General features: G+C 35.4%; 1 pseudogene; it reads right to left on the bottom strand.

Moving 5' to 3' along the window:
• Positions 1-1,825: 1,825 nt before the first annotated feature.
• On the bottom strand, positions 1,826-7,733 carry LOC110719230 (annotated as a pseudogene).
• Positions 7,734-13,956: the final 6,223 nt, after the last annotated feature.

Below are 13,956 nucleotides of genomic sequence, written 5' to 3' on the forward strand. Positions count from 1 at the left end.
CTAATAAAGTAATGAAATCTAACCGTTGTTTTTCATGGGCATTCAATTTAATCGTTATGTATTTGACTATTTGTACATTAGTATTGCATAATGATTTCATCACCACTTTAGTGATTTTGTGATTTCGTCCATTTAACTTATCAAGTTGTTTGAGTTAGTAATCTAAATAAAGTAACAAACTAAATAAGTAAATAACTAATTCATTTAATCTCGTTTAACTTATAAATTATAAGAAATGCAAATGTTTGGAAATTGAAATTGATTCAATACGACATTGTTAATGTATATCAGTATATGTATTATGTATATGAGTATATCATATGGTACGAATGTACGATTGGTATCATACTATCATTGTCTTGTTGAATCATTGGTATCATGGTATGTACGTATAACGGTATAAACCGTATAATCGATAAACATATATGATTATTAAAACTTAAAAGTTTAAAACACTTGTTGATCGATCTAATTGAATACTTGTACATTCTTAATTATCGATTTATCGTATTCTAAGTGTCAACTCATTAAATCATGGTCATGACGCGATCTTTAAAACAATCATGAATTCATGACCCAAACCGCTTATAAACCGAACCGGCATGATCCAAACCGTTCATAAACCAAACCAATTGAATTGTGTAAACCCTCCACTAAACCGGCCCATTTCAAACTGAACCGACATGATTCGCACCGTTTATAAACCGAACTGATATTGACCTGGGTAAACCCACCCCTAAACCGACCCATTTCAAACCAAACCGGTTTGATCCAAACCGTTTGTAAACCGAACTGACATTGACCCGGGTAAACCCGCCGTATCAAACCGAACCGTATCAAGCCGAACCGACATGATCCAAATCGTTTATAAACCGACCCGCTTATGACCCAAACCGAATTTAAACCGCAAAGAAATAAACCGAAACCAAATCGAGCCGTGACTAACCCAAATCGAACCAAACCGATCCGGCAGCTAAACTAAACCGTTTCAATCCGAACCACTCCAAACCGAAACCGACTCAAACCGAGGTCAAACCGAACCGCCAGACCGAAGTCCCACCCCTAGTTGTACATGTTGTTGTGTGCTTCATTGGGACATATCGAGTAGGGATTTTGTTGCACCTTTCATTTATAATAACATAAATAGATATGAATAATTAAGTACCTGTATATTATGTAATCTTTAAAATGAAAAAAAAATTCCTAAATTTGATTCTTTCTTAATCTTCTTTAAAAATTCATCTAAGTTCAATTTAGTTTATTATTGTTGAAATTCTCCTTGTAAACAAAAAAAAATTTTAGGGAATGTTTAGTCATTGTTGCTAGTTGTTACTAGCTATTTACTTGATTGATGTAAGGCCTAATGTAGTTAAAACTATCTAGCATAATATTTTACATCAACTCACTTCTCTATGTTCGATGGTTAGTAAAATTAGTTGTTAGTTATAGATATCAAAATACTTACACAAATAAGGAGTGGTATTCAAAACTTAGGATCAAATTTCTTTTATATCATTTGCCTTTTACGACTTTCTCTATACCAAAAAAATTTGGAAAAATTACAATTACTCTAATCGAAAATTCAATCAATATAATTAATTGTTTTTATATTCCAAAGGGTTCAAACCCTCATGCTATTTAAACTAATATAAAAACTGTTAGTCATATGCATGCTTTATCGTTTGGTTGCCCTGCTTGGATTAGCATGATGCATTCATACAAAGAAAGAATAGTATGCTTTGATATGTAAAAGTCATACTTTCACTTTCATAATAAAATTGAATTCCACATTTTGAGATGGTAAGCACATGGAGCCGCAATAAGACTACAAGTTCAAGCGCTCAAGCTCAGCAAGATCAAGCTCAAAGAAAATAGCCTTGCATAGTCTGCACAGTCCACTAAATACTTGAAAATTTCCGTAATGAACGAGTTACAACAGGAATTTGGGCAAATCTTGCAGGAAGTTTTGAATGAATCTGCAAACAAACTGAAGAAATATAACTTACAAATAATAAACCATACCCACCTCAATCAAACTGATATGAGGAACATGAAGTATCACAGCAGGAGAACGACAGTTCTTTCGAAGAAATGAATACACCACATTAATCACAAATCTTTTGAGATTAGATGCTTTTTTTCGAGCCTTAATATATGAATGCCCAACTATGAATGCTACCCCAGCCTCGTTAGCTTCCAAAAGCTCTATCAATTCTTCCTTTAATTCCTATAAGAAATATAAAGATTATAAATTTTATTATTGATTTACACAAGCTACAGTAGCCGTATATATAGATACAATATTAACAACTATAGAAAAACTAAGCCTAGAGTTATGGCTAAATTAGTGGAGCTAAATTAGATACATTGACTAAGAAGATTAAATCAGAATTTAATAAAGGAAAAGATAAACATAAGATAAATGCAAGATTATCTTCTAATAATTCCTCCTTTAAATTCTCGGTACCTGATAACTGAAACCTGGTATGCCGCTGACGAAACTTTGGAGCCTCTTCCACTATGTAGACTACGCAAGGTTGTCGACTTACCTCCTTTGATGCGTTCTTTATGGTTTGAGCAGCTCCCCTTTCTGTCAGAACTGCTATCTGATGTCACTAATCTTGTTCCGAACTTATCAGATGTTTTCACCAAAGCCATCCAGCCATCAACCATACCATCAAAAGATTCGGAACCTTCTGCCTCCATTCTGATGAATTCTGCAATGCACATGACAAGGTTGTCTTCAAAGTCATCAGCATATTTAGCAACCTCTTTGTAGCCATAACGTATGATGCACCAATACATACGATAAGATTTGGGCCCAACTCGGCCTACAACATACCGCTCTTTGTCTGTGACATGAGGTACAGGAACTGATTTGATGCAGACAAAAACCACTATTTGATGAATGGCTGGTAAGTTGGTTATAAAGTCGGTAAAAATGGAAGGAACTCCACTGAAAATTTGGTGTATATGAAGCTGATACCAGGAATCCTTACAATACCAAGGTTAGGCCCCAATCCGAAGATCCATTTCACAGGCACCTTATTCTGTACTTCTAGCAAGTATTTGCGCCTACTGCCAAAATGCCATATATACATTACAAACATCAAGAGCACGGCAAATACAAGTTGAGTCCACCCTCCTCTAGATACTTTTACAAGGGATGATGAGAGGTAGATCAATTCAATCGGTGTGAAGAATAACAAGGGTAGTAACGCTAACACGATGTTCTGATACCATACAAAAATGATTACAAGTGATAGTAACAATGTATTCACCAAGTTCACGCTCATGAAGGCCAAACCTGAAGAAAAGCATCACAAGGAGAAAGAAAAAATAAGAAATGAACATCAGATCCCAAGTTCCCAAAACAATGAAGATAATCATATTCTGACGAATGACCAAACAGCCAGAAGATGCATCTATAAGTAAACAGGTCAAAAGCAGGTAAACCTCTGAAAAAATATTAAGGTTATACAGACAAAAAAGTTGGAAATTTTTCCATAGTTCTTCGATTGCAACAACAGTAGCACTTGGTTGTCTGAAATCCCTATCCTATCATTTATTAGGAATTGGTTTTATTCAAGGATTGTATACTTCTCTAGATATTATACATACTTGATAGTGTTGAATTGAATACCTTAATATTTTGATGATTGACATACATAAAATGACTAATGATGTTTATAAGTCTTAGTTGAACAAGAAGATTCAGGTACAAAGCTACATGTTCCGGAGTAGGAACAAAAGAGTTTGGAAGACTTGACGTTATTTGCAAGCTTTCAAGATATCCTCACAAGCTCCAAATACTTAGTATATTTTTGTATGTACTTGAGAAGCAAAAGTGTTGGAAGGAACTAATAAGAAACTCGAAGTTCCTAAAGGAACTCGACGTATGACTCAGAAACGATTTTTACGAGAGATTTAAAACGGTTTTCAAAGTCCTTGATTTAAAGAAAAGATAAAATCAGTTTGAAAAGATTTGTTTTACAAATAAATAAAATCTAAATAATTCTTTAATTTAAAAGATAAGTTTATTTTAAATTAATTAATTGTTTAAATATCTTTTTAATAAATAAATATTTATCTTTTTGATAAATATTCTTTTAAACTGATTTTGACTTAGTATTTTTCAGTTGCCTAAAATTATGGATTCACGTTGAACTTGGGAGACAAGTCAGTGAAACATGTTTCTCCACTTCCTCAATGTACACTTACTTCCAAGTTATGGTGAATGTGGGATTGAGGGGGAAGTGGGAACATGGTTGAGGCTTAATTAATCTCCATATAAAAAGAGTTCAACGTTGTTGTTTTAAGGTGTGGAAAACTTCAGTTTTCTGAGCGTAAAAGTTTCTAAGTGTTTTGAAACCAGAGTTCCTTCTATCCTTAAGTTTCTTGAGTACATTAGGGAAATCCTTGTAATTACTTTGTAATTGGGATTGGGGTTTGTGAGAGTTGTAAAGTGTGAGGCTTGAGAGAGTTCTTCATACTGTACAAGTGATTCGGAGTAGAATCACAAAGAGAGAGGAACTGCGATTGAGGGATCGTAGTTGGGTAAACTTGAGTTCCTCACGGAAATTGAGTCTAGGCAGAATATTAGCGATTGTAATTCATCTTTACATAGTGAAATTATTCATTGCCTATCTCGAGTGTCTTCTCTCTTAGTAGATAGTTTAATTCCCCAAAATTTTCTATAGTCTACAATTCACCCCCCCTCTTGTAGTAGACATTGTTCTATCAGATAGGTTATTCCTGACTCCTGAGCCTCCATAAACCAGGAGCAAGGCCGATAACATATTCTAAGTTCAAACATTATGTTCATAATTAATACTGAATGGTTAAAACAAAATTTATCAAAAATAATTACCATATGCATTGCCTATGAGAGTGGTATCTTGGAATCCAATGGTCACAGCCAGACTGAGAATCATAAGTAACCAATTTATTTCCGGGATGTAAACTTGGCCTTGAATCCATCTTGATGTGTGTTCCACCTTGACACGAGGGAAACACCCTAGTGCTCGGCATTGTTGCACAATTGAAAATGTTGCAGATATGACAGCTTGACTGGCTGTGATAGCAGCTAGAATGGCTAATACAAACATTGGCTAAAAAAAGGGATCTACAAAAAGGCAACACATATATATCAAAATTATATAATAATTTTTCCCCTCCTCAGAAATATATAAAAAGTGTACATTGCACCTAAGTTATACCACAGAGCTGTTAGTTGATTATCCTAGTATTCTAGAATAACTTCTGTTTGGCTGCTTTCCAAGACACTCGACTAAATCACATCTCTTTATTTTTGTACACTCATCAACTCTAGTATAAATTATTTCGACTGACTCTAGAACAACTTCTGAGTGTTCTGACAACTGACTCTTGAACCGTGCACCCAAATACTAAGGAAAGTATTTACAATTACCATTTCCATCCCCATCTTGTGTCTCTAATGAGGATTTTTCCCTTTGGCAGAGTGGAGGGAGTCAAATGGGTGCAACCTTCACAGCTACACCCATGCGGACATGCAACTGTCATGAGGCTATTTCTGTCAGACTCTTGTTTCGGGTGACAATTTACTACCTGCTTCTAGAATTTAGATAAGTAGAGGACAAGTATACTGAACTTGATAGCAACGGTGTTGTTAAAAGAACAAGTACTCTCAATATCGGTAATTCAAACTTCTCACATGGAAGGAGGGTGAAGCTTGCAGTTTCTTATTAGTTGACCTTTGATAGCTTTTCTGCAGTACAGATGCCATGAAGCTTTCAAGAGAGTGGTGTTGTAAACTCACCTGGTATAGAGCTATAAAAACTTGATGCAATTGCAGAGAAGTTTTTCGAAAGAAATGCTGCTTGCCCCATGCACTGAAGAACTAAACAAGGGTAAACTACACAAGAAAAGGCAACCTGCATCACAAGTACCCATCTGATCAAAACTCTAGCAGCCAACTCTGCAATAGTGAAATGTATTAATTTACAGGTCCATAAAGTCTTCATAGTTTATTTTGATAGGGTGATAATTAAACAGAGGGGGAGACGACATTCTCACCTGTGATGCACAAAAGTAACCCTCCAATAGAACTTCACCCAACATTCCGAGTCAGTTTAAAGAACTTGTAGATGTAATATGGAGAGAGAGAGCATGGTAGACTCCTTGATTCCACTTAATGATATTATAGATGCCAAGTGCAGCAATTGACAACAACCAAATGCTTACAATGGGGGCAAACAAGAATGAGACCTTATGGGCACCACAGTGCTGTAAAGCAAAGATGCCAACCAGCAAACTGCAGACAATAGTCATCACCGCACCTGAGAAAATATTTCTGTCATTAAGAGAGTATTCTCATACAGGTTGAAGAAGAGCTAGATATTAAAGATAACATGGCATCCAAGAGAATGTGTAACAGAAACATTAAGATCACCCATCAATGAATTTTCAACAAAACTTGGCATTTCAAGTCACAAAACTTTCATCATATCAGTGTTCCTCTATACATCTGACTCCTTGGATGATACTGGTTACAGTGTTGGCAGAACATTACTGTAAATTTGCTTATTAAGATCTCAGAATATTGTAAATTTCCAACCAGTATTTGTTCAAGGACAACTTTCGGAATCATGAAAAATCAGATCACAAGTTCTGGATTCAATGCTCACACTTTGACTCTCTTATCTCTGTCGTCTGAGCTACATATTGTGGAAATTTTGTCTAAGCACATTAACTAGGTAACTGGGTGATGCAAGATCTTTTACGAGATAGTCTCACATTTATTTATTGCACGTACTACTAATGACTTGGTACTTCTTTGGGGGTACTCTTGACGTCACACGATATGTTAATGTGATTATGTGAACCATGTCACCCAAGACTTGTTACAGGAGATATTCCCTAAGCAATATAACAAAATTATCCAGACATTTACAATAACAATGAACTAACCATGATTTAGGCTCGCGCTATGAGCTCTGAGCCCCTGAAATGATGACAAAACTGTGGAAAACCAATTAGTAAATTGGCTGAGTTAGAGAAATGACATGAAAATAGCATGAATTAAATTTAAATACATACTGAATCATAAGCAGAAAATGTCTTATCTCTTACAAAATAATCAATTAAAAGACAGTTTTACCTGAAATAGCCGGATTAATTACACCATCACCAATGACCATGCAGGCCGCAAACAAAACAATAAGAAGTAAACAAGTTCTGAACTTTTTGTGTCTCTCAAGGAATCTTCTAAAAGAGGAGGATCTGGTTACATAGCCAGGCCTATAGTATGCTTGAAGCTCCTCATCTGCTGCTTGATGATTTGGGAGGAAACTGAATTTTGTAAGTCTGCGCAGAAGTGAGTACAAAGCCAAAGTTCCCCCTGAGAAAAAACAATTTTTTCAAACTCTATTGAAGACTAAGACATTGGTTTTTTTTTTTTTTAAGAAAAAAAAAAAATCACCTTCACCATTATCATTTGCACTCAACATGATAACAGCATACTTGAGCAAAGGGAAAAGAGTTAGGCTCCAAAAGATTAATGATAAAACCCCGAAAATAACTTCTTCGGATTGATGCTGATGCAATGAAGAGAAGGCACTTTTATAGACATACAAGGGAGATATACTCAAGGCTCCATAAACTATTCCGAGACTTTGGTATGCTAAAAGGAGCGCATGTCTTTTCCTACTTCCAAGTGATGCTTCTTCATTCTGCATGAAACACTTCACCATATCCTTTTATTTAACTCCACAATCTTTTCAGGCTAATAGAAAAACCACATATTCGATGCAGTGTTAATAATCAGTTCTAGAAACTGGACTTGTGCATGTTAGATATCAAAAGAAAAAATACTGTCCAACAGTTATTCCTGATTTCTTAAGTGCTACACAAAAAAAATAAAATTGACACAACTACATTGCAGAGTTTACGCAGGGCTTACTAGCTAGTCCAAGCTAGTGTCAAAAATTGCACAAATGAAGAGCACGTTTATGAGAACTTATTACATTATTATTTCTTATTATACATATATATATATATATATATATATATATATACACTACTTGTACAATACATATCACTTGTAACATTTTCCTATGTTTTCTCTCGTTCCTTCTTTTCTTCTTCTAAAGTTCATATGGTATCAGAGCCATTCTCAATCTGAGATTGCGATTTTTTGGTTTCGATCAATTGATTTCGTTGATTCTTGCCCCAATTCCTTCGCAATTTAAGGTCGCGATTGAAATCGAAATTTCTACTTCTTGATTTTCCGATCGATTGCTTGAAGATCTGATTAATTGAGGTGAATCAAATGGGTTCTGGAAATGTTAATGGCGGTGTTAATGGCGGCGTTAATGGAGGTGTTAATGGCGGCATTAATGGCGGAAATAATGATGATCCTTACTTCATTTCTAATTCGGATAATCCGAATTCTTCTCTTGTACCTGTTGTGTTTACTGGCGTCAATTATATGCGTTGGCGTCGGAATGTGTTGCGAGCACTTGGAGCGAAGAATAAGACCGGGTTTGTTGATGGATCGATTCCAGAACCTGCTGTGAATGATTCTTTGTTTTCTAAGTGGAAACGTTGTGATTACATGGTTATGAGTTGGTTGCTGAGCTCAATGAGTGCTGATATTGCTGATGATTTTGCGTATGTTGAGAGTGCTGCAGAGTTATGGAGTGAAATCAAGGAGGGATTTGGTCAATCAAATGGTCCTTTGATTTATCAGCTCAAGAAAGAGATTAACAATCTCAAACAGGATAATCTCTCAATTCTGGCTTATTATGGCAAAATGAAGAGATTATGGGATGAAATGCAGAGTTTGCGTTGTTTTCCGACTTGTAGTTGTGGTGCTTTGGCTGGATGTAGTTGTGAATTTCTCGAGAAACTTCAAGATTTTGAGAGTGAAGAGAAATTGATGCAGTTTCTGCTTGGATTAAATGGAGGTTATGATAATGCTATTACAAATATTCTGACACAAGATCCTCTTCCTTCTATAAATCGAGCATATTGAGAAGCAGAAGGAGGTGAGTGGGAGTAATGATGTTGCAGAGAGCAGTGCTATGGCAGCTCAATGTTTTTCAAGGAGTTCTTCTTAGCATCACAGTACTGGTGCGATGATCAAGAAAGATTGGAAGAAGGAAAAATTCAATCGTGTGTGTAACCATTGTAAAGCTAAAGGTCATACTATTGACCAGTGCTTTAATCTCATTGGTTATCCTTATTGGTATAATGCGGTTAAGGCTAACAAATCTAATGGTTCAAGAATGGTAGCTAATGTTGCTGCTGAAGATGGTATGGTTGATAGTCCTTTCGATTGGGGTAATACTGGAGATTCTGTCAATTCTGCTGTTGTGGCTTCGATATGTCAGGAGGTAATAAAAGCGATGAAGGATAAGCAAGGCTTTGATGGAGGATCTTCTTCTGCTAATTTTGTTGCAAATGCTGCAAGTATTACTTCTTATGCTCTTCACTGTGGTTCTGTTAAAGTTTTGAACAAGAATCTTTGGATTGTTGATTCTGGAGCTACTGATCATATGGTATTTGATGAGTCCATTCTGGTGAATAAGGTGGTTTTAGATAAATCTGTGAAAGTTGGATTGCCTGATGGTAGTGTTAAGTATGTGAACATTGTTGGCACAGTGCGTTTAACAGATACTATTGTGCTTCATAATGTGATGTTAGTAAAGGGTTTTAAACATAACTTGTTGTGTGCTGAAGGGTGGAGTTGGTGTTGTGTTTGATACTGGAGGTTGCGAATTTCAGGACCTTACTTCTGAAAAGTTGTTGGCTGTTGGACAAAAGTGTGTCGGTTTGTACTATATTTCTGCGCTGCTGATCTTCCTCAAGGTGATATCTCTTTTAAGCACAGTTATTTGGCGTGTAAGAAAGCTACTCATGTGGTATTAGCTGATTTTGTTTTGTCTAATAATGTGAATAATGAGAGTCAGACTAGGAGTTTTGACTTGATTAAGGGTTAGAATAAGGCATCTATTGTCAACATGATAGGTCCTATTTTTCACATGTTTTAGGTGGGTATCTAAGCTCATTTGATTACAAAATTAGAGATCTTTGGTGCATATTTGCATTATTTGCTTAAGTTGTGCTCCACTACTCTTCGTTTGTGTGTTTTGATGAATTTCAGGTGATTTATATGCAAATGGAGTATGGTTGGCTAATATTGAGTATAATAATCATGGAGTATGAAAACATATTTCTTAAGAATATCAAATCATGTGTTCGAGACGAACTTGAGTGAAAATGAAGCAAAACGTTGATGAAATACTTGACAAATATGACACCTTTTCACTATTATGCTCATAACTTTTGATATACAAATGATAATGGAGTGATTCAAATTGCATTGGAAAGTAGACTTGAAGACCTTTCCAACGATATATTACACATCTCAAACGGAGCTCCGGATATGAAGTTATAACTAATTTAAGATGAGTGATACGCGCAGCAGAGCAGGCACGTCCGTGCCCAGAACCAGGCACGTCCGTGCCTGGAAGACAGACTCAACAGCAATTTGCTACGCAGTGAGGCACGTCCGTGCCTCCCTATTAGGCACGTCCGTGCCTCCTGGAATCCTAGTGCGCCAAAGCTTGGAGTTAAATCTTATCTTTTTAGGTTTATTTATATACTCTTTTAGGCTTTGTTTTAATTCATTCATTAATTAATTAAGCATTGTTTTATTTTATTTTCTCTCCTTAAGCACTAGTTCTCCTTTATTTTTTTCCAAGTTTTGTAATTCAAGATTCAAGATTCAAGGTTTCTACTTTCAATTTTATTCAAGATTCGTTATTTATTTTTCATCCTTTGTTATTTAATTATGCTTTCATTATTTATTATTGTTTTTGTTTCTTTAATCATGTGTGAGTAGATTCTTTAATTCAAGGTCTAGTGTAGCCCAAGTATTATTGATGCATGAATTAAATCTTTAAATTCTTTGACAACTTTAACAATTGAATTGCTAAATTGATTGTGATTATGCCAATGCTAGGTTAGAAGTAACTATAGTATTGCGATTATTCCATTGTTTTTATCACAACGAGAGTTGGGTATAAACGGATTTGAGTAAATTAATTTAGGGTTTGATTCATAACACGAGAGTACTTATGTTTGATAATTGGGAAGTGAGAGTAACGTGTTTAATGTCTTTAATATGCATGATACCATGAGAATAGGATTGATTGTATGTTAGGGAAGCCATTGATATTCGAGAGAGATCCTTGGTAATTATTAGGGTTTACTTTTCCCCGTTCGATTGAAATCGTATGTTAAGGGTAGAATTACAATTGCATCGATAATAATTGTGGTGAAACTAAGATCTTGGGTGTTTTTTTTTAGTATTTGAATTAATCATATTAATTAGTTTGTTTTCGATTTTTTTTCCATATTTTAGAACCTTGGATAATTGATTTTATTCGATTCTTGCTTAGTAGAAATTCGAGTCTGCTTAATTTTTTTGAACCATAGTCTCTTGGGATCCGACCCTTACTTGCCAATCTACATTAGTATTGGTCTGTTAGGTTATTTTTTATAGGTGCGCGACACGCCTACCACAACAATTGTAAGCTTGATTCCTTGAATATAATGCATGCAAGACGTGGGCATGTTTCTTTGTCAAAAATGAAACATATTTCTGCTTGTCAATGTTCTGGAGTGCATGATTATAATTGTGAAATATGTGTGTTGGCTGCATCATAAGTTGCCTTTTATCGGAAGTGAAAATAAAGCTGTGACCAGGTTTGATTTGGTACACATGGATTTGTGGGGTCCTTATAAAATCAGTGAAATTGGAGGTGCTAAATATATTTTTTACCATACTTGATGACCATAGTAGAACTGCCTGGACCACTTAATACAGAATAAAGAGCAAGTTGAGAGGGTTGTTGCAAATTTTCCTGTGATGGTGGAAACACAATTTGGTTTAAAAGTGAAGTGCATACGGTCTGATAATGGGACAGAACTTTTAAAGTCTCAATGCACTCAGTTGCTTCAGTCTAAAGAGATTATACATAAAAGGAGTGTAGTTGGTGTACCTCAACAAAATGGTAGAGTAGAAAGAAAACATAGGTATTTGCTTGAAGTGGCTCGGGCAATTAGATTGCATGCTAATTTGCCTAAGAAGTATTGGGGAGATTGAATCTTAACTGCTACTCACTTGATTAATAAACTTCTTACAAAAATTTTAGATTGGAAGAGTCCTTTTGAGGTTTTGTATGGAAAGGTGTTGCTTATAATGAGTTAAAGGTGTTTGGATGTCTTTGTTATGCCTATAACAGAGATAAAACAAGGGATAAATTTAACCCTAGAGCCAAGAAATGTATATTTCTAGGCTATCCTTTTGGACAGAAAGCTTATAAGGTTTATGACCTTGAATCTCATACTACATTTATTTCTAGAGATGTAGTATTCCATGAAAACAGTTTTCCCTTCAAAGAATTTTCATCTAATGATTCTCGTGTTCCTATTATTCCTCCCCAAGTCACCTTTGGTGATGATAATCCAGAACACATACCTATTCATTCTTCTTAACCCACATTACAATCCACACCTATTATATCTTCTTCTTCCTTTTCTCCTAATAATTACTCTTTCTCTGAAAATTCCTTGAATATAAATTCTACCACTGATTCTGTCATGCAGAATCTTTCAGACACTTTCATGGATTTTCACACTAGTTCTGAACCTGAAATTCCTATACAAACCAGAACTTCCACTAGAATTACAAAAATTCCCTAACAAACTACAAAATTATGTTGTTCCTTATGTGCCTCATAGGCAACATAATTCACGTCCTTTGTCTTCATCAGCCACCTCAGAATCCATGTCTTTTGTTGTTACTTCAGATGTAACAGAGCCTAAGACTTATGCAGATGCTCATCCTGGATGGCAAGAGGCCATGCAAAAGGAGTTAGATGCTTTAGAGAAAAATGTAACTTGGATTGTTACTGATTTGCCTAAGGTAAAAGAGCAATTGGGTCAAAATGGGTTTTTAAAACTAAGTTGAATCCAAATGGGAGTATAGAATGGTTGAAAGGACGGGTGGTAGCAATTGGTTATCAACAAATTGAAGGAGAAGATTTCACACAAACCTTTTCTCCGGTTGCAAAACTTGCTACAGTGAAAATTGTCATTGCTTTGGCTGCAATATATAACTGGACTTTATGTCAGTTAGATGTAAATAACGCTTTTTTGCATGGTATGCTTGATGAAGAAGTCTACATGGTGCCTCCTGCTGGTTACACTAAAGCTAAATCTGGGCAAGTTTGTAAGTTGCAAAAATCGCTATATGGCCTAAGACAAGCTTCTAGACAGTGGAACAAATAGCTGAAAAAATTTATGTACTCGATTGGTTTCAGTCGGTCTACTCAAGATTATTCAATGTTTACCAGGCTCCAAGATGGGGAGTTCCTGGTTATTCTTGTTTATGTGGATGACATGCTAATAATAACAAATATACCTATCTCACAATCGGTCATTTAGTTACCCATACAAATTACTCCCTCCGTCCAAATTTAATTGTCACAAAGTAATTTAAATTACAAAGTGACTTACAATATTGGATTATGAAAGAGTAATGAAGAGTAATAACAGAATTAGCGTGCTATAATTTCCTTGTAACTTAGCAAAGGGGATCAGGGATTTCATACATGAAAAATAGTGGTGGAAATGTAGGTATGATAACTATGAAGATGTTAGTAATGGCAAAGAAAACTTACCATAGTCGACAAATGAGATGATCTCTCGCAATCTCTCTCAAAAAGATGGAAGCGTGAAATATGAAAATTGTTGTTAATCGATGGTTGGGTGATTGGCAAACAAAGAAACAAATGTAAAATGAAATACAACTATAACTATTATAATGAGTCTGTTGAACGTTGTGGCAACTGATCCAAAGCTCTAGGGCATTTCATTCCATGTCAGCAATTTTTTTTTTTTTTT

This window comes from Chenopodium quinoa, unplaced genomic scaffold (genome assembly GCF_001683475.1).
Source record: "Chenopodium quinoa cultivar QQ74 unplaced genomic scaffold, ASM168347v1, whole genome shotgun sequence".
Classification (NCBI taxonomy): domain Eukaryota; kingdom Viridiplantae; phylum Streptophyta; class Magnoliopsida; order Caryophyllales; family Amaranthaceae; genus Chenopodium; species Chenopodium quinoa.